Source organism: Argiope bruennichi, chromosome 11 (assembly GCF_947563725.1).
Source record: "Argiope bruennichi chromosome 11, qqArgBrue1.1, whole genome shotgun sequence".
NCBI classification, from domain to species: Eukaryota; Metazoa; Arthropoda; class Arachnida; order Araneae; family Araneidae; genus Argiope; species Argiope bruennichi.
In genome coordinates this window covers 95019445-95039651 of record NC_079161.1, presented here as the reverse complement: position 1 = coordinate 95039651, position 20207 = coordinate 95019445, and positions in this window count along the sequence as shown.

The following is a 20207-nucleotide window of genomic DNA, read 5'->3' as shown; positions in this document are numbered from 1 at the left end:
TAAATAGTAGTTAAAAGTTCAGAAGTTTCTTCTTTTCGTTCACGCATTTGCAAAATTATATTTGCATAAATATGGTTGATTAATGCATGAAATAGCCCGGGTGTAGAAAAAAATTCAGTCAGAGAATCGTCTGCGGCAGAGAGAGTGTTAAGGAAAATTTCACCTCAAATTTTTCTAGTCTTACACTCTATTAAGTCTGAATCTGGAGCAACGAAAATTTCCTTTTTCATTCTTTGTCCATTCGTGCAGTCCTCTGTAAATGTTTGCATTTGCATATGCATAACGCTTGGACAGAATTTATGTTCTAAAGTTCATTAAAAGGGGTTGATACAGTTGCTTTTTGGTCTACTCTTTTGTGAAAGCATTGGTGCAGGACTAAAACTGAAGACTATCCATTTTGTTTAGTTTGTAGCGATTCTTTCACATAAAGTGAGGCGCCATTGCAAATGAGATAGTGAAATCATTTTGCACTTGGATGGTAAAGCATTCATTTGCATATTTCGAGAAATGAAGTGACATGTATAAAAGTTGCGTATTTTTTGGGTTAAAAGAGTGAGAAAGCACACTCTTTTAGCAAGTAAGTCAACGAATAACTTAATGGCCCAAAGTCATGCTTCGAAATTCTTTAATAACTTTTAAAGTATGCCACTTTTTTCAAACCGAACAAGAACTTCGGAAAAGGAAGAACTAGTCGTTCTTCAAATCCAGAAGGAAAAATTAATATTTTCTGAATTCTTTTAAAATTATTGATTTTTGAGTAATATTTAACATTTGAGGGAAGATCTACACTTCGTATTCATGAAAGTAATAAAAATTTTATTTTTTTAAAGCTTAGTGGCAATAGATATGAATTATGACATTCCTTAAGCAATTTTTAGAAAAATCGAGTATATTAAAACACCGGGCCCCTGTACTAGAATATAGTTGACATCAAACCAGATTCTAACCATCGCGTGATTATACCAGAAATAATCTTCATATAGTTTAAAAAACAATACACTATTTATGAAATCATTCATTTTTTCTAGAAGTAAATTCATGCTTTGAATTTCATTTTCACTTTATTGTATCCTGGTTTTGCGCAGGATAGGATTTTAGAAATTTATGATTCTTAACTTTGCTGCTACTTTGAATCTGTAGAAGGCAATTTTGATTCAAGTTCACACATTATTCTTTAGTTAGTGAAATTAGGATATCTGGTTGCTGTGTTTATATATTTCGAAAACGTGATTGTGAAATATCTAAGCAAAATAAAACAATTCGCTTTGTGTAAATAAATGACATTGGCAATAAGTGATGCTGAGCCCATTCTATGAGTACCTTATCCAATAAGTGGCGCATTCTTTGAAGTAAAAATAAATTAATAATTTGTGCGTTTCATAAATATCCTATCCTATCCTTCCATAAATATGCGTTTCATTTAATCCATATAAATTGAAATTCAAATGTGATGCAGTTGCAGTTAATAAATACATTAAAAGTATTAGTTGAAATAAAAAAAGTTAATAATTATTTTTAACTAGTGATGCATTATATCAGCACAGAATCTTAAACTGTATACAAATATTGAAACATGTGCAATATCATCAAGTTCCTTTTAAAGAAAAGAATAAATGGATATAAAATAGAAGAAAAAAAACAATTTTTCAAAATGATTATATCAGGAGCCTTTCTAAAACTTTTTTTATCAAAACTTTTTCGTTTTCAGCAACAAATTTTGTTTGGATGAAGACAAAATTTGCTTCAGATCAAATGATCTCCTGTGAAAAAGATATAAAATAGAATGAAAAGAAAGCACAATCGAAAAGAAGTTTCGAATAACAAGAAAACATTTGCAGCAAATATTTTCCTTTTGTTGAATCGATATAGAATGGATGCAAATTTAAGTAAAATAAATAAGAAATGGACCGTTGCTTGAATACCTGGAAGTATGGGAAAACAAAGAAAATCCCTAAATGTGACATTAAATTGTATACTGATGGCAGCAAAATCAACAATTCTGCAGGAAGTGGCATCTATATTGTAACTCCTCAGTCTAGTTTTTCTCTGTCAGCGAAATCCAGACTTCTGTTCCGTTTTTAGAAGCGAACTTCTAGCAATCGATGAGGGACTTAAGAAAATTTTACACGAAAATAATTATAAGAACCTTTGGATTCTTACTGATAGCCGCAGCTCAATGGAACACCTTAACAATTGGACCTATGTTGGAGATAAAGCAAGTTTGTCTATTCTTCAGTTGAAGCTGATTTCACTTCAACATGATATTCATTTCCAGTGGATCCCATCTCATGTGGATCTACTTGGTAACGAAATAGCAGACAGGCTTGCAAAGAAAGGAAGCAGCCTAGCGACTTCATCTTCTGCTGAGCTCACATACTTAGAACTGTTCTCTCAGGCGAAATTCCTAAATAAGAAGAATCGGATGGTATCCCTTACTCATGATTGGTATAGGGCCAATAAGCCGGGTCAATCCTTAATTCTTCCTTGTGATAGAAAAACCAATACTTAGCCTGTCACGCCTTGCCAGTGGCCACCTTAAATGTCTGCTCTTTTCTCAGGGTGAAAAATCTTACCCTCTTTGCCCGAAATGCTGCCAGCATCAGGCCTCCGCTGAACATATTCTGGACTGTTTAGGATTTCATTGGGGAGAAATTTGTTCTTCTCCCTTCCTCGTTTGTGACTTTCTTCTTGTCAACGGATTTTTGGATTTGGTCTGACTAAGTCAGGCCACGGAGATTAGCAACAACAACAACAACAACAGAAATGAAGATGCATACTTCTATGTTTCTAACATTAATTGCAAGGTTCTATGCTTAAGATACCACCTTTGATAATTTTGGCTGAAAGAGTTAAAACCTCCCATCCGATGTTCCCAGCTTCTAAAAGTAAAAACGTATTGAAAGTTAAGGGTTTCAAGAATTATAATTTATAAACTGAGACATGTACTGAAATTTAATAGAAAAATAGTGGTTGTTCGCTATTATTAATATACACAGTGCTAGTACCTAACATTTTTGTTTTCATTTCAGTTTCACAAAGAGCGTTAGAGGAACAAATATTTTATCAGAATTATTTTTTTAAATATTTGTTTTCATAAATTTATTTTTCCCCTTAAGCTCTATGATGAACTTTTTTATTTTTAATATGATACTAATATTTTTCCAATTCTACAGTTTCAACCAACGTCTATAGAGGAATATGTTGCAATGTCTTGATCTAGACTGATCAAATAACAAAGCAGAATTTCTAGACTATTTTACAGCCCTATATATACAAAGAACAACTTGTTCTAATCTTGGTTAAATAAATAGTTATTTACACCTGTAGTAGGAGATACAACAGTCAAAGTCGAAGGCTTTCTTGAAACTCAGTTGGTTCTTGGACTTCGAACTCTTGGGCGTAGTCCAACAGTCTCCTGCAATTCGTTTCTTCTCTTCTCTTTAAAAAAACAACACTTTCCGCACTTTATTTAGCGACAATCTCCGCCTCTTAATTTACATTGGTCATTTGAGTTCTCTTTCGGCCAATCGGGGTTCAGCAATATGCTCTCTCCGCGGCGCCAGTCGGTAATGGGAAGGTCCTTTGTGTGAAGCACCTTTCACAACTGACTATTCTGGAACACGAAGTTATCATAGTCCTTTCACAATGAGAAACATTTAGCATTCAGATGTTTGGACACCCCTTTCTCTTTGAAAGTACGATCAATACCTTTTGGACGAGGAATTCCACGTGTGGTCGTTCACTGTAGTCGCTAATGAACAGATGCGAGACCACCCAGGTGAAAAGATCCACCATCTGGCTATCTCGAGGAGTTTAATATTTAACAGCGTCGACACATCTGGCTGTAAATATCTTATCAGTACTGGGAAACGGGGAATGTTACAATGTTCACCAAAATCTGTAATTATATTAAAATAAATTCTCGTTTTATCAAAATCTGTAAAGAAAATTCGTTTGGTATATTTTAAGCATTCTTCATTTGTACATTTTCAGAAGCAAAATATGAATTGTCCTTTCGCAAATTGTAATGGAATTAGAAAACTTAGTTTTAGAAATTCAATAAACTATTTTTAATTTTAGCCTTCTATTCTCGGCTAAAATTATGTCAATCATTCAAAATGTATGAATTTTTCACTTCTCTTCATGTTGTTTGACAAATACTTACGGGTCAACACTTAGCGTTGACTAGAAAAGCTCATTCATTACTAAATGAAATTACAGATTTTAGACGATAAACCATTTAAATGCACTAAAGATTTTTACGAGACGAATAATAAAATACTATAAATGTATCAGAGATAAAACTGTGCTTCTGTTATTAAGTACTATACATGTGCAGAGCAGATAATAATTGAGTGCACTAACGAATCTTCCAATCACTGCTGACGAACTCAATAAAAGATGCGAGTTAACCAAAAGAGTTTATTTTTTGAGGGTAAAGACCCCTGAGCGCCCGAGGGTAGAAGACAGCACACACACACACACTCGCTTGCACAACCCTTTTTTACAGGGGGCACATTCATGCACCTCACAGAGAGAACAATTATGCCCAAACCAGGACTCCTCGAACCCGGAACGCTTAGATCACAGAGAAGACGAGCTACCCCTAGGCCAGTACGCCGACACCAAACGAGTTTATTTGACATAATTAAAAGTAAGACTCGAAATTATTAAAATAGAGAATTTTAAAAAGTAGAAGAGAGACAAAAGTAATCTTTGTTCCCCTTTCTAGAATAAGGAGTGGCTCCACAGGCTTGTACAAGAGAGAATTATGAAAGGAGATGACGATTATATCAGTCAAACACATGGTACTGATATTGTAAAAATAAATCTGAAAGGGCGGCTCCATGATTGAGTGCTGACTATCAAATCAGTCTAACTGAAATTTGTCTTTATGTATAGCCAGTCGTCAATGAATACCAGAAATTTTTGCTACTTCAAGCCAATGGCATGAAGATTTCGTAAGGTTAAAACTGTTGTCCATTTCCGCTCATTTGTCAACAAGTCAGCCACTACGACAAGCCACTGGCATGAAGATATCTCGATTCTTTTAGTGTTGTTGTAACGATTTGGTAAATATTACGCATCCCAAATTCTAATATGATAATGTATTATTTCACAAATGAATAATAATAAAAAAAATATAGGTATACAATACTAACCCTTAACTGGGGAGGTGAAATTTTAGGACTTAACTGGGGAGGTGTGGTCTACGAGACCGCACCTACGAGAAGCACCTTTACACTCAAATTAAATTTTCTAATGAATGCATTAGTATGAAAAACTGCCAATATATTTCGCAGATATTTTTATTGATATATAGATATATTTTAGAAATTTTTCAAGATATGTTATCATTGAAAAAAGTAATTGCTTTGGAACATACATTTTCTTCTCAAATTACATGTTACAATAAATGATAGGCCGGGATAGCCTGGTTGGTAGAGTGTCGAATTCGTGTCCCTTAAGTTGCGAGTTCAAACCCCACCGGCCGAAAATTCCCCGCGTGCTTGGTGACTGACGCGCGTTAAATCTGTCGTGGTCACAAAGTCCTCCATGTCGAGAGTAATACCACTGGGGGTACTGGATCAGGGTCTCTGATTCAGGTCTAAATTACGGTCTGTGGTTGAGTGAATGAAGTCCGCCCCGTAAAAAGGGTTGCGACGTGTGTGTAGCTAAGTCGTTCTCTTGGCCCTAGATGGCGCGACTATAGAAACAAGAGGCGCACCCCCCTCAGGCATTAATCGGCTGTCTGCGAACAGCCGGCTTGTCCATGGCAAGTGCCATAAGAAACAATAACACAATAAATAATATTCTTGAAAAAACATATAACTTTTTACTTTTTAAATCATGTTTATTTTTACAGTATATGAAAGTATATGTATATAAGATAATATAATGAAAAAAATGACAATGGGTAAAATTGGCTATTTTTTATCGGCTTGTGTGACTTTCATAGCACGGTTTTCTAGGGCATTTTAAACATAGAGGTTAAGAACTAGTATAAAAATCAACCTATAAATAATGTATATTAATATATTTTTATAAACTTTTCAAAATACATTACCACTAGAAAAATTAATTATTTTTGAACATACATATCAAAATCAGTTGAATGTGAACTTGCATCGAAAAACTCATCTGTACAATTATCCTTGACACTAAAATCACTTTGTGCTTCATTTAAAAGTGTCTGGAACACTGCTTCATAATAGGATCAGTAAATTGGATGATATTACAGGGCTCAAGTTTTAGCGCCGTCTGCTAAGCCTTGTTTATCACTGGTACACTAACAGGGAGTGCGGTCTTACAGACCACGCTCGAAGAAATAACTGAATTATTTTTAAAAACTACCCCTGAAATTGGTTGAAAAAGTGAACGTGTGTTGAAGCTCACAAAACAGGAAGCTACAGGGTCAATCCATTCAATTGAGCTCAAAATAGAATAGGGGTGACCGAAAATCAATCGCTAGCGCACTCTCACAGACCGCACGTCCCCAGTTAAGGGTTAAAAGTTCGTTTATAAAATTTTAACGTAAGTCAGTCAGTTTCATACATTACATTATAGGGATAAAAGTGCTCTGTACGCTTCCTTGTTAATAAAATAAGTAAAAAAAGAGGATAGACCACAAGAAGTATGCATTAAAGGGTGTATGTAAAGTATGTTAACTATAGAAGTCAAATGCTTTAATAACTTATTTTAAGTATTTCAAATGTTTGTTATTGATGCTATTTGTCACTGTGCTTTATTCACTGTTACTATTTTATTTACAAAATTTTGTTTAACTTATTATGTTGTTAAAGAAAAGGACTGTCACACAAATGATCACCATTCACTGGCAAAAAATCACGTGCTGTGGTCTTTGCATATAAAAGTGTTCTCGTCGTGCAAAATATATAAAACTTTTATTAAAAAGGATTACACATTCACACGGAAAATTAAGCTTGAAAGGAAGAAATTGCTAAAAGAGTGTATTTTGCGACGACGTTGCAATTAAACCATATCTTTCTTCCTTTTTTTTTTTTTTTTTTTTTTTTTTTTTTTGCCTCAACGTGTTATTTTCGACTATGTATTCGTACATTGAAAAGTTTGTTCAGATGATCAGTACCATTCCTCAAACTTTTTTTAATGTACCACTCCTCAAAATGTATTCTAATAATATGTACCACTCCTCAAAATGTATTCTAGTAATATGTACCACTCCTCAAAATGTATTCAAATGATATGTACCACTCCTCAAAATGTATTCCAGTGATATGTACCACTCCTCAAAATGTATTGTAGTGATATGTACCCCTCCACAAAATTTGTTTCGATGGTATATACTACTTCCACAAAATTTGCGGTAGTGATTGGCACAAGCACTCTAGAGTACTACTCTCCGAAGTTTGAGCACTGAATTTAAATTCAAGCTTGAGTTAAACATTAAATAATATAAACATACCATTTACTAAGTTTGCGGAAAAAGAGCTCATGAGAGTGACATTTTGACACTTATGTATAAAACTCTCAACGCCCATGTTTTATGGTACTTAACAGTGAAGAGAAAGAAAAATCAGTTTTAATATGCTAAATATATCATGAAAATTGATCAACCAAATTAAAATAAATATTAAGTTTAAAGCCAAAGAACCAAAAAGAGAACTATAATGAATCCGGCCTGAAGACTTTCTCAAGGTTCACCCTCAGGCAGGGATTCAAACCAGGGATTTTTTTCTGTGAGGAGTCTGACTTTCGTCCAACAAATTGACTCCTCGTCATTTGACTCCCTTAAACTTAATATTTATTTTAATTTGGTTAAGTTCATCTGTGTTTTCGTTGTAGTAGCGTTAGCGCTTTCTAAATATAATGTATGCTTTGTTACCCAAGTTCAGTAAATGTTTTATTATATAGGTTCAGTAAATATTTTGTAGGTGAATTTCATATTGATTGTTTTCTTTGGATTGAAAATTGATCAAGCTATTCGAAAAATTTATGTTCATATAAACAAAGCAAATTAATATAGGCGATAATTATACTTCTTCCAGCCAATCAAACATGCACCGATAAATCTTAATTTCAGTTTTTGAATTATACATATTAATGCAGCGTTAATTTGTCTCAGAATGTAATCAGTTCTTTCATCATCCAGTTTTATACAAACATCACAACATTGTGCAATATCCATTCCATATCTCTTATTGCCAAAAACCCCAAAGAAATAAAAATTGCTTAGCATTTTGTAGGGACATACTTATAGTGTTTCAAGAAATACTGCAATGAATTAATGGCATAATCCAAAACAGCTTTATACAATTTTGGTCACTAGTACAATATCACACATTTGCGAAATTAGGATTATGTTTAATGCATGATTTAACCGAGTAGAATAAAAACAGTTACTCTACTGTGGCAAAAAGAGAGAGAGAGAGGTAGACAGGGAATGTATCACCTACAACTTTTCTCGTCTTTGCTTTTAATGAGTTTGTAGCTGGTACAAGGGGACTTTTTTGTTTGCTCTTTGTTCCTGTTTTAGTTTGTGTCGCATTTGCATATGCGTAAATTTGGGGAGAAATGACAGGTGGGAAATTCACTGTAAGAAGAGAGTAAAATTGTTTTTATTTAATAGACTTTTTTTTTTTGTATGGCATCTTTGCTGCTGGACTAAAGCTAAAAACTTGGAAAATTTTATTCTTAGGAAATAAAGTGCCATTACAAGTAACGGTAAAAATTATTTTGTTGTTGGTCCGGCATTGTATTATTTGCATACTTCTAGTAGTACCTTGAGTCAGAGCTCTGCAATTTTAGGAGATTACATTGAGCAAAGTTGAGTTAAAAATCTAAATTTATTAATCAAGGAAGATCATTTTGAGCTAACATTGTACTTCAGATGTCAGAAAGAATCATTAATTATTTATGACAGGCATTTTTTAAAAATATTTCGATCTTTTGAAACTAAAGAATTTCTTTAAAAGACAATTTCCGAAGAAGAACAAATTAGAATATTAAAAACTGATACCATAATTTTTAATGCTGAGTTAGCACTTAGTTTTCTTCAGATACTTTATCTTTAATGTACTTTGAACATTTCAAGGTGATTATTGTAAATATAAAATTTTATGATAATTGTTACTCTAAAAACTAAAACCTTCTCTTAACTTTGTTGGAGGAATTTTTTTTTCGCTTGCTTTTATTTAATTCGATTTCTTTACGTTTGTAAAGATCGATTTCATATTAATTTCGTTTCCTACAGTGCAAAAATTTTAGAATTTTATATTGTGGCGTTTTTTTATGGCAATGCAATAGTTCAATATGCATTCAATTCATTGCGGATAGCTAGATTATTTTTAATCAAATTTCTATTAAAAGTAATAGATTAATTAAAATTAAATTTCGATTAAAATTAATCTATTATTTGAAATTTACATATCACAGTGTTATAACAGAAGGTTAAAATTTATTCTAATTAATATTATAAAAAATTAATATTGTTTTAAGGAATATAAAAAAATACAAAATCTAAAATAATAAAGATAAAAAAAGTTTATTGGTGTACTGAAAATTACAAAATATTTTTATCAGAAATATAAAGCCGGAAAAGTAAGCTTTTAAACATGAAGTAGTGAAAAGAATGCAATAAGAAATTAATGTCACGTTTCTATAAGAAAATGATAAAATATAGTACGGTATTATGAAGACATTGAGCCGCAATAAATATTATGAAAATTAAATTTGTAAGCATTAATTTAAAAATTATAAATGCGGCTCTAATTTACGAAACTTTTATTATCCCTTCATTATTTTATGATTTGGTTTTATCACCCATATTCCTGTTAAAATTAAAATTGTGTTTTTAAAAAATTACCTTTCTAGTTTCATAATGAAAACTCATTTTTAATTTTTTTTTTTACTTATCCTTCAGATAGAATAATTAGCTACACATTCTGCATTATGGACTTGTTAATTGCCAGAAATCTTAAATACTATAACTGCCTATCATACACCATTTAATAATTAGTACAAATATTGCAGATTTCCGTTAATGCTATATTAATGATTTTATAATTTATGTAGATTCACGGAAGTTTCCCGGTGTTTTTTAATTCTGTTGATATTTATTGGAATCTCTAATGCCGATATAATAACAAATAAATAATTTGTGAATAATCTAATTTGAACTGAAAATATATTTATTAATATGTCTGAAAAGTGATTATGGCTGTCATAATTAAACAAAATATTGTGATTAATCTAATCATAATTAATTATTGCATTCAATGTAACCACCAAACTGACTGAAGATGATAAAAATACTTGTATGAAATATTATTAAATTATAAAAGAAATAATATCATCTTTTCTGAACGAAATCTTGCCCTATCAAATGAGAAGTTCTGTTGAAAGAAAATGGGATTTACTCTCGATCACGTGACCTCCGGGCCTCAAGGGAAAAGGGAGCGCTTGCGAGATGTTTGAAAAGGGGAGATTAAAGGAAGAAATTTTCTTTTGTTGAACAGGTTGCAATTTTATCGAAAAGCAAATAATAAAAGCAGAAGTATGAATGTGTCTAGATTGAACTGGATATTTCCATTTTGAAGCCAAAAGCCTTCCTACTTTTGGCTGAAAGAACTGTAGTGTCCAATATCATATTCTTACGAAATTTCCGGGGTTCGTTTGGATAGTGGGGGTTATATGGTGTGGAGAACGCTCAATCAGCAGGCGGCAGTAGAAAATAAAACAACGACGTCTATTTACACGAAGACACACAGGACAGCACAAAGACGACAACTATATACAGCACAGAAGACGATTATCTTCAGCCGAGACGTGCAGCATACAACAGTATACACAGCAGCTCTACTCCGTCGCTGCTCCGCTAGTCCCTGGAAGACGAGTTCTTCATCGTCTCTTCCGACTACTCTTCCCTCCACTGGTCCACGACTCAATTCACCGTCCGGTTCACAACTACGACGACTCCACTGGTCTACGACCACTCTTCTCTGTCGCTTCCGACTACTCAATTCAGCACTGGTTCACCACTCGACTCACCGTCTGTCCACGACTCGATTCACCACCGCCCGGCAGCTGCGGGTGCTTCCTTTTATAGGTCTCAGGAGGCGGGGCTAGAAGCCTCTCAACCAATCAGGATTGTTCGAGGCATAACTCCGTTCCTACTGGACGGATCGGGAAAATTCTCGATGTTTCGGGTATAATCTATTTTGGCGCCAAAGTCGCCAAATTCGTCGCCAAGTCACCAAATGGTCGCCAAGTTTGTTTCCAAGCTCTGGGACCTCCTATGGAACCAACTATGCTGGGAAGCCGCCTCACAAATTCGTAACAATATTTTCTAAAAGGAAAACGACTTTAAAGGTCTTTTCCTGGGGACTTAACTATTTTTAGATTAAGAATATTGATACTGAGCAACCTGCTTATTTATTCTATGACAAAGAGATGAATATTGACTTTCTTCCAAATATATAATTTGTCAATATAAGTTCTAGAATTGATGATTTTTAAAAATTTTATTTTAACTTTCCATAAACTTGCAAAAGCCTATAGGTTTGAAACTGAATTTTCATAACTCATATTTTCTGAATTTATTATAAACTTCAGAAAATAGATTGATATATTTTCTGAAGTTTATAATAAATAATAATAACATTCAGAATAGGTTTTACTTTAGTATTGTTTATCTTGTTACCTTTTGGTTTAAAGCTTGTTTTTAATTTATAAAGCTTTCTTTATTTGCAATCTCTATTTAAAAAAGAAAAGGCTTCATTTCAACTTATTATTAACGAGGAAATTGTGTTATTAACATATATATTTTGAAATTCAATAATGTTATTGAAAACATAGTTCTAATTTTTACATTACACCATGCATGAAATGTCCATTTCCCTTCATATATTAGGACAAATAATGTTTTACTCATAGCCTTTATGAAGTAGAAAATAGATTTTTGAAACAAATTTGTACTTTCAGTTCATAAACCATTTTATGCACGCTTCCAATGTGAATAATTACCCAAAGGGCAAAAATAATGCTGATATACAGAAGAAAATATTAATCCTATTTTATATATATTTCATTTTTTTCCTAGCTATTAAAACCATATACGTTAAGTCACACGCATAGGCACAGGATGTGTTTCAAAAATATTTGCCAATAATATAACAGCTCGATGGAGGGACCTTAATTTTGTTATAGGAAATGTTCGATAAAATACCTCGCTTAAGAGCTAGCTCGTAAGAAAGATATGAGAAATATGTATGGAAAATAAATATAATTAACTCGAAAAAAGCAAATATTTGAGAGATAATATTTTCCATAATAAGTACTCGAAAAAAGTTATGGCAAAAGTAATGTAAGCATCACATCAGAGCACAATATATGAAATATATCTAGTAATTTCAACAGCAATTGTCAATTTGAATACCACTAAATCTTTACAATGTGGTATTTTCGTAGGTCATGCTTTTAAAAGCTGAAATCCATACATGTCAAATCTAATTATCAAAGAAACGTCAAACTCATACTATTCCATCGTAAATGGATCTCTGAAAGTTCTTTCAGTAACTGTATCATTTTCTCTCCCATTTTCCGCAAAAAGGACGTATCATCGATTTCCTGTAACGATGCTTGCATCTCGATATCCGAGCTGAGACCAGCAGTTCGTTTTCTTCTGTGATGCAGCAGCGCCCTCTAATATCTGAAAGTGAATTTAATGTTAAGAAGTTCTACAGCGTGAAAAGCTCTACCACATTAAAATGTAAAACTGAGAGTCCCGTATACACGTCGAACGCAATACAAACATTTGCATGGTAAATTTTAGGAAAAAAAATCACAATAAAACGAATAAATTTTCATTATTATTAGATAAAAATTATACTTCAACCTGTAAAAAAGGAAGATTTGGACTTAACGTATAAACGTCGAAAGCACATAACTAAGAAAGGCATTTTAAAGTAAGGTACAGGTTTTTTTTTCTAAAAAAATAATAAAATACGTTATACAATAGAATAAATAATAACACTTTCATCTTTTTTCTGGAAAAAAATTAAGCATCTATTAATTAATGTTAAAAAAAAATTGAGATCACAAAAGGCTCTGCAAATTGCTAACGTCCTTTTTGCACCATATATAAAGTTAAAATCTAACAAAACTATAAAATGAAGTATAAAAAAGAATACTTTTCTGTAACACCTTTAGAATAATTTAATAAATTAAAGAGCATTCAATAGAGTGAACAGTTTAAGATTTTTATTTATATTAGTAACTTCGAATGTAATGACCCGGTGGGGAAAAATATTTGAAATGCGAGTGATAATGAAACTATGAAAAGAACATGAAACTTCCTTTATAGAACTTTTTCAAAGGAAATTGAAAAAAAAGCACCATAAAGTCTGATGATAATGCTGAATTCTTTTATCATTATGAAACTGCAAATCTGTAAGTGAAAAAAATTATTTTCAATTTTTTGAAACTGAATTTTCTCTCCTAATGAAATTTTGATGACCCCAAATCATGTGGATTGCATATTTAACTTTTTCAAACTTTAAAGTTTTAAGGTGTACGTACACACTATAAGATTTTTTAAAAAATTTTTAACTTTAAAAATCCAGTTTTTTCACTGTATGTCATTAATATATGTTTAAACTCATTTCAGTGAGAAAAAAACCATATTGCACTAATTAATTAATATTTAATGAACTAATTAACATACTTTTTGAAAGTGAAACATGAAACATGATAACTTAAATTCTAATTTGTACAGACACACAATTCTAGTTGGAAATTATGCCTAATATTAATCATCATGTTGTCTGCCTCAATCAAGTTATAAAAATATATAGTTTTTTTTAACAATTTTTTCATCAACGATGAATAGACAAAGCGAGATTTTTTTCTGTAATTTTAACTTTTAAATAGCTATTAAAAATTTATTTATATAAATATAACTTTGATTGAAGCACAAAACATCCGCTATTTCATACAGATTATTTTGATATATAAATAATTGTATTTGCTTAATTTCTTATTGAGTTATGATTGTTTGAATGAAACAACATAGTAGAAAAATATCATTCTCCATAAAATGAGTTTTTAAAAAACCGTAACTAGAGTTTTTAATGAAAGCACCCCAAGAAAAGTAATTATAACTCGAGAAATATTTCGAATATTCATAACATCTTGGTATCGTTTGAAAGCTAAAGAATCAGAGAACATTATTAAGCAATAAAAAATATTCGATATTTTGAGCGATTTTCGAAGTTTCAAGTATGTACATACACTTTAATTTGCAACAAAAAAAAAGACTTCTTAAAAATTTAATGAAATTGAGAAAAGGTAAAATAAATCGTGAAAACGATTTTGACTTTTCATAGAAATTCAGGTTCAAAATAAGATTTTGGTAATCAAAGAGAATCAACTCAAAATGTTTGCAAAATTGTACTAAGCCCCATATTTTTAAAACATTATAATATGAAATATTTTTAAAATGCTTCAATATGGTATAAGAGAGTTAAAACTCTTTTTAGTCATTATAGTTCTGAATAGAAAAATATTCTTCCCACTTCAGTACAGTGTTAGCTCAGTTAATCCACATTTAAGTCAAATCTATGGAGATATCTGCCCTCCCGTAATACATCACAAATGAAAATCTTTTAATGGTATTTTAAAACCTTTCTAAACTTTTTTTTTCATTTTTGAATAAGTGACAGACGATAATGTTAATTTTCTAAATAATCAGCTTAAGATTGTTGCCTTGAAATCTAATTTGAGTTGATTGAAGCCATTATAAAGATATGTATTTGAATATAATTTTCAGTTTTTCAAACAGTATTCTAAATATAATAGGATTATTTGTAATAGAAAAATAGACCCATATAAATATTGAAATAAAGAAACAAAATTGGGGTATTTTGATAGTAAGTCAAAAAAAGAGCTATTAATATCTAAAAAGCATTATGTTGAAAGAAATTAGAAGAAAATAATGAATAGATGCATAACTCTTATATTTTGGATATTCTTAGAGATTTAAAATGAAAAAACTAAGCCGCTTACAAATAAGATGAAGAAAAATTTAAGAGGCATCAAATTTTATTAAAAACATCTATCTAAAAAAAATCAAAATCCACTTTAATCCCGTTTTTAGATCATCTTAGACAAATGTAATTAATTCTTTTAGATACTTGATGAAAGTTAGATGAGAAATTTAAAAAAATCTGAAAAAAGTTGAAATTTCTATTACACCAATCTAAATGATTAAAATAAGTCAAACCTTTCACTTTTTTTTCTCTCAGAATTACGAAAATTAAGAGAAAGAACTTCTATGTGCTCACGTGAAATTGTATTTCTTTTTCTATTCAAAAAGAAATTGCTTCTTAAGAAAAATTCTTAACGTGAATAAACTAGATATTTACTAGCAAAATCAAATATTTGTGAAAAAAATCAAATTCACCAAAATGTGTTGGAAAGAATCCAAAATAAATTATTGGAGTATAAAACAAGTCGCTGAGATACCTTTTACTTTTAAAGAAGCGATATTTATTCTCTGTTGTGATTTTTTTTAAACTTATCTCTCGTTGCTTGTTTAACTTTACACATTTTTACCTGTTTACCTGATAATGTTATTAATGTAAGGATTAAGTAATGTAAACAAAATTGTAATGTTTACAGCAAGTTAAAATTCAGCTGAAAAGTATCAGCAATAACACTGTTCCTTTTTAATTTTTCTATCGCTTATGTCAAAGAAAAAGAGTAACGCTTTCTTAAAGAATAATTATTTGTGAATGATTTTCATCAAGAAATATTGTTTGGATTGCTGAATAAAAATTGCATATGTAATTTCATTTAGATTTGTTGAATTCGTGAATTAAATTCAACTTTATGTGTAAATATTTCCACTTTCATGGCTAGAAAACATTCCAGAAAATTTGATTTAATAAATCTAATAAATGAAACAGTGTTCCTTCGGTTTTCCTTTATGTTTTATATCCTTCTTATTCTTACTGATAAGCTGTGCCGCATTTTATCTCAAAGGTCATGGCTCGAAATTGCTATAATATCGCAAACAGCAAATAATAAATGCTATTATAAAACCAAAAAGTAATGGATGAATTAAGAATGCTATTATTTTTCTTTTAAATTGATCTTCTTATTTCTGGTACAAGAACCAACATGCCTCAATTATTTCGCACAATTTGAATATTAATAACAAAAAGCAACTTATAAGAAACAATTATCTTCCCTTTAAAATTATTTAAACATTTTTAAACTATTCTTATTAAACGCTATTAAAATTGCTTATTATTTTAAATATGAAGATAAAAAAAATTATCGAGTTAGAGAATCCAATTTTCTCGAGTTAGTTACTTATTAGTAAAGATGGAGATATAATATTATTATCTGTGGAAATTTTTTATTAATATTATAAGAATGATTTTTATAATATTATATTTATTGGATTTTAAATACCTATTTTTAGTTGTATGATATATTAAAATGTATAGACAAAGGTTTTCTTTTATGATAACGGAAAATTTTTCCCAAGGAAGATATGCAATTCAAAGTTTGGAGAAGTAGAAAAAAAAATTAAAAAAAAAAAAAACAGAAGAGATGGAGAGGCATATGTATCAAAACAAAAAAATATATATATATTTAAATACAATACCACGAGGCATAATTTCTGTTTTTTCTAATCTGCATGACACATCACAATTTTTTTTCAAGTGATAGAGTTCTTCCAATCAAATTTTAAAATCAAAAGATTTTTAAAATGAATGGATTTTGGACAAAATACCAAGGTGTTTTCTACCATGTTTATTAAAAATACTCTATTTCTACATATTCTTTATATTTGTCCTATTTTTCACGCTTAATATATACCAATATTTTAATGTAATTAGTAGTATTCTTTTTTCATAAGTTCCAGATAGAAAACTGCATAAAAAGCATATAATATTAAGATAATGAGGGAGAATTTATTCAAAACTCCCACAGAAAAAAACACATAGAATATTAGAAATGCAAACTCAAATATCACTAACATTACTATGGCTTTTCTATATTATAAAAAATAAAATTCATGATTCTCGACAACGTTTTGTCATAACAAATTGATGGAATAATTCAACAACAGATTCAAGATTTCAACACATCGTCTTCGAATCCAAATTGAACAACAAACCATCCCTTTAATATTCTCGAGTTAATATTACACATATAAAACCTAGGATGTTTCAAAAACTGAAAGAGTATAAAATGGAATCTAGAATAAAAACTACCTTGAAATTTCTACAGAATTCCCAACTTCATTCCCAAACGTTTCAAATCTCTTGTGCTTATATTTATCAGAAACATCTCAGTTCCATCACAGATGTTGAAAGAGAAAAAATGTTGAAGCAATTCCCGAATTATATTTTCCCCAAAGGGAACATTTTATGTAAATCCAACTAAAGTTTTCTTGATTCAACAAACATCGTTATCACCTCTCCCTCCACCAACCAATCATGAACTCGTTATTTCTCTTCAGAAGAAAGCATAAAAGTAGCAGATAATTCAGAGAACGTTTCTGCTTCTAACTTCAAATTTGACACACAAAAAAATACTTTTATTTGTCGTTGAATTTAAAAATTGTATTCTAGGAATACTTTGGATGATTTTGACTCTCAGCAGAACTTGACATCAGCATTTCTTTATCTGCTGTTACTGTTGGTAATTTTGCTACTTCATTTGGTGTGGAGTGGATAAATTTTTTGAAAAAAAAATAATGGAAATGTTTCCAACAGATTTATGACTAATTTATAATTGGTATTGATTGGTAAAAGAAATAAGTAAACACAGTTAAAATACGAACTAATATTTTATACTATTTACAACGTCAAAGGGAAAAAAATGTTTTATTAAGCTTTTCTTTTAATGTCCGTTTTTTAGTTCAATACCACAGCAATCACTTTAAATTGCGCCACAAATATTGCTGGCTATTTTGTTATTCTCAGAAACTCAAACAACTTGATGAGTTTCTTCCAGGTCCTTTTTTGAGCTTTTTAACTTTATAAGCAATTATATTCGTTTCAAATACAATGTAACAAATTTATGAAATCAAAACCGTTTTAAAAAAGAAATCTGGGTCTCTTTTTTTGACTAAAAGAACTTTTTGATTCACATTTTTGAACAAAAAAACAACACAATATATAGCATCATATATATCACAAGGTCTTAAAAACTAATGAATGAATAAATCCGAAACGATATGATTAAATTAACGACTTAGAATATGATTAATATTACAATCCCTCAAAAAGCATATAAAAATAATTGTTTTAACAATGTTCGGCTTAAAAAGAGCATTGCCCTCTGTCCTGCACTAAATAAACCAAAAAACCTTTTATATTTACAAACAATTAATAAAACCAATCGTCAAATCAGTCCCTGCCAAGTTTTTGCTTCATTTTATTAACTAATTATCCCTAGGCATATCAGCAACTATTTCCTGCCCTCTATCATTTTAATTTTAGAGATAAATCTCAAAAACACTACTTCACTGTACATTTACAATGGCATAAAACACGAAATAATTTTCAAATTCTCACAATTGTATCGATTTCGCCAATTTTTATTTCATTTGTAGGATAAATATCTCTAGGTATGCAACATTGATCTGTTACCATCTACTATCTTTAATTTTCAGACATTATTTCACTATGCATTCTCTATTGAAAAGAAAAACCGTCATAATTCCCCAACTCACCACTATATCGATTTCGCCAATTGTAATACCATTTGAAAGCTCAAGACATTTGGACACGTCTTCACATATCTACAATATACACTCCCCCCCCCCTCTCCTTCTCTCCACCTTTTATTTCCTAAAGATATCACACAAAAAAAAACTTTGTAGCTCTAATGCCAAATCCTGGACTGATATTGTCAATTTTATTCATCAGTCGATTTCATCACTTTGTGAGCATGGCTGGCTAACTTGATATATCTATTATTCTGTGCTAGTAAAGTTAGAAAGCATTACTTTTATTTCTGTAATAGTTTGTAATCCACTAAAGCTGGTTGATATTAATAATTTAATGCTATTGTTACGAACCTGTGATGCTACTTCCCAGTATAGTTGGTTCCATGGGAGGTCCCAGAGCTTGGCGACAAACTTGGTGACCATTTGGCGACTTGGCGACGAATTTGGCGACTTTGGCGCCAAAATGAATTATACCCGAAACATCTAGAATGTTCCCGATCCGTCCAGTAGGAACCGAGTTACACCTCGAACGTTCCTGATTGGTTGAGAGGCTTCTAGCCCCGCCTCCTGAGACCTATAAAAGGAGCAGCTTGCAGCTGCCGGGTCGTCGTGGACCAGTGGAGTCGAAGAGTAGTCGAAATCGTCGGTAAAGAACTGGTCTTCCAGAGATAAGTGGAGCAGCGACGGGGTGAAGCTAACTAAGCTGAGCGCTACTGTCTGCAGTAGAGACTTGTTGTATGCTGCACGTCTCGGCTGAAGATAATCGTCTTCTGTGCTGTATATAGTTGTCGTCTTTGTGCTGTCCTGTGTGTCTTCGTGTAAATAACCGTCGTTGTTTTATTTTCTGCTGCCGCCTGCTGATTGAGCGTTCTTCACACCATATAGCTTCCACTATCCAAACGAATCCCGGAAATTTCGTAGCACTATTCATGTCGAGGACAAATAGCTGATCGCCTGAAAAAGTAAAATACATTTAACTCAATTATGATTGCATGTTATTTAAAAGCCTTGCATTTTTTTTAAAATTAGCCTTTTGTTTTCAATTTAATGTCAATATTATAGCCTATAAAAACATGTTCACCAGATCATAAATAATGTACATTTTTGAGATACTGTCGGATGCATGGGGACAACTATATTTAGATATCATAAAGATTTTAAATAGATCTTGAAATTACTATGTTTGATGTTTATCATACTCATATACTTTTTTACACCGTCATTTATGACAAAAATACTGCATATATAAGAGACAAAAAAAGTCACCATTGCACGATTATATTACTGAATGCTCCCATCAAACACTGGAAAATAGACATAAAAATATGAGATAGGAAACAGCTTCTTCTGCAAAATATGGACATAAAATAAAAGAATGCATATAAAAAAAAGGGAAATGGCTTCCTTTTATTTTATCGAAAAAAACTGTGAAAACAGAATCAGTCATTCGTTTTAATGTTTTGCATATTCAGTAATGTTA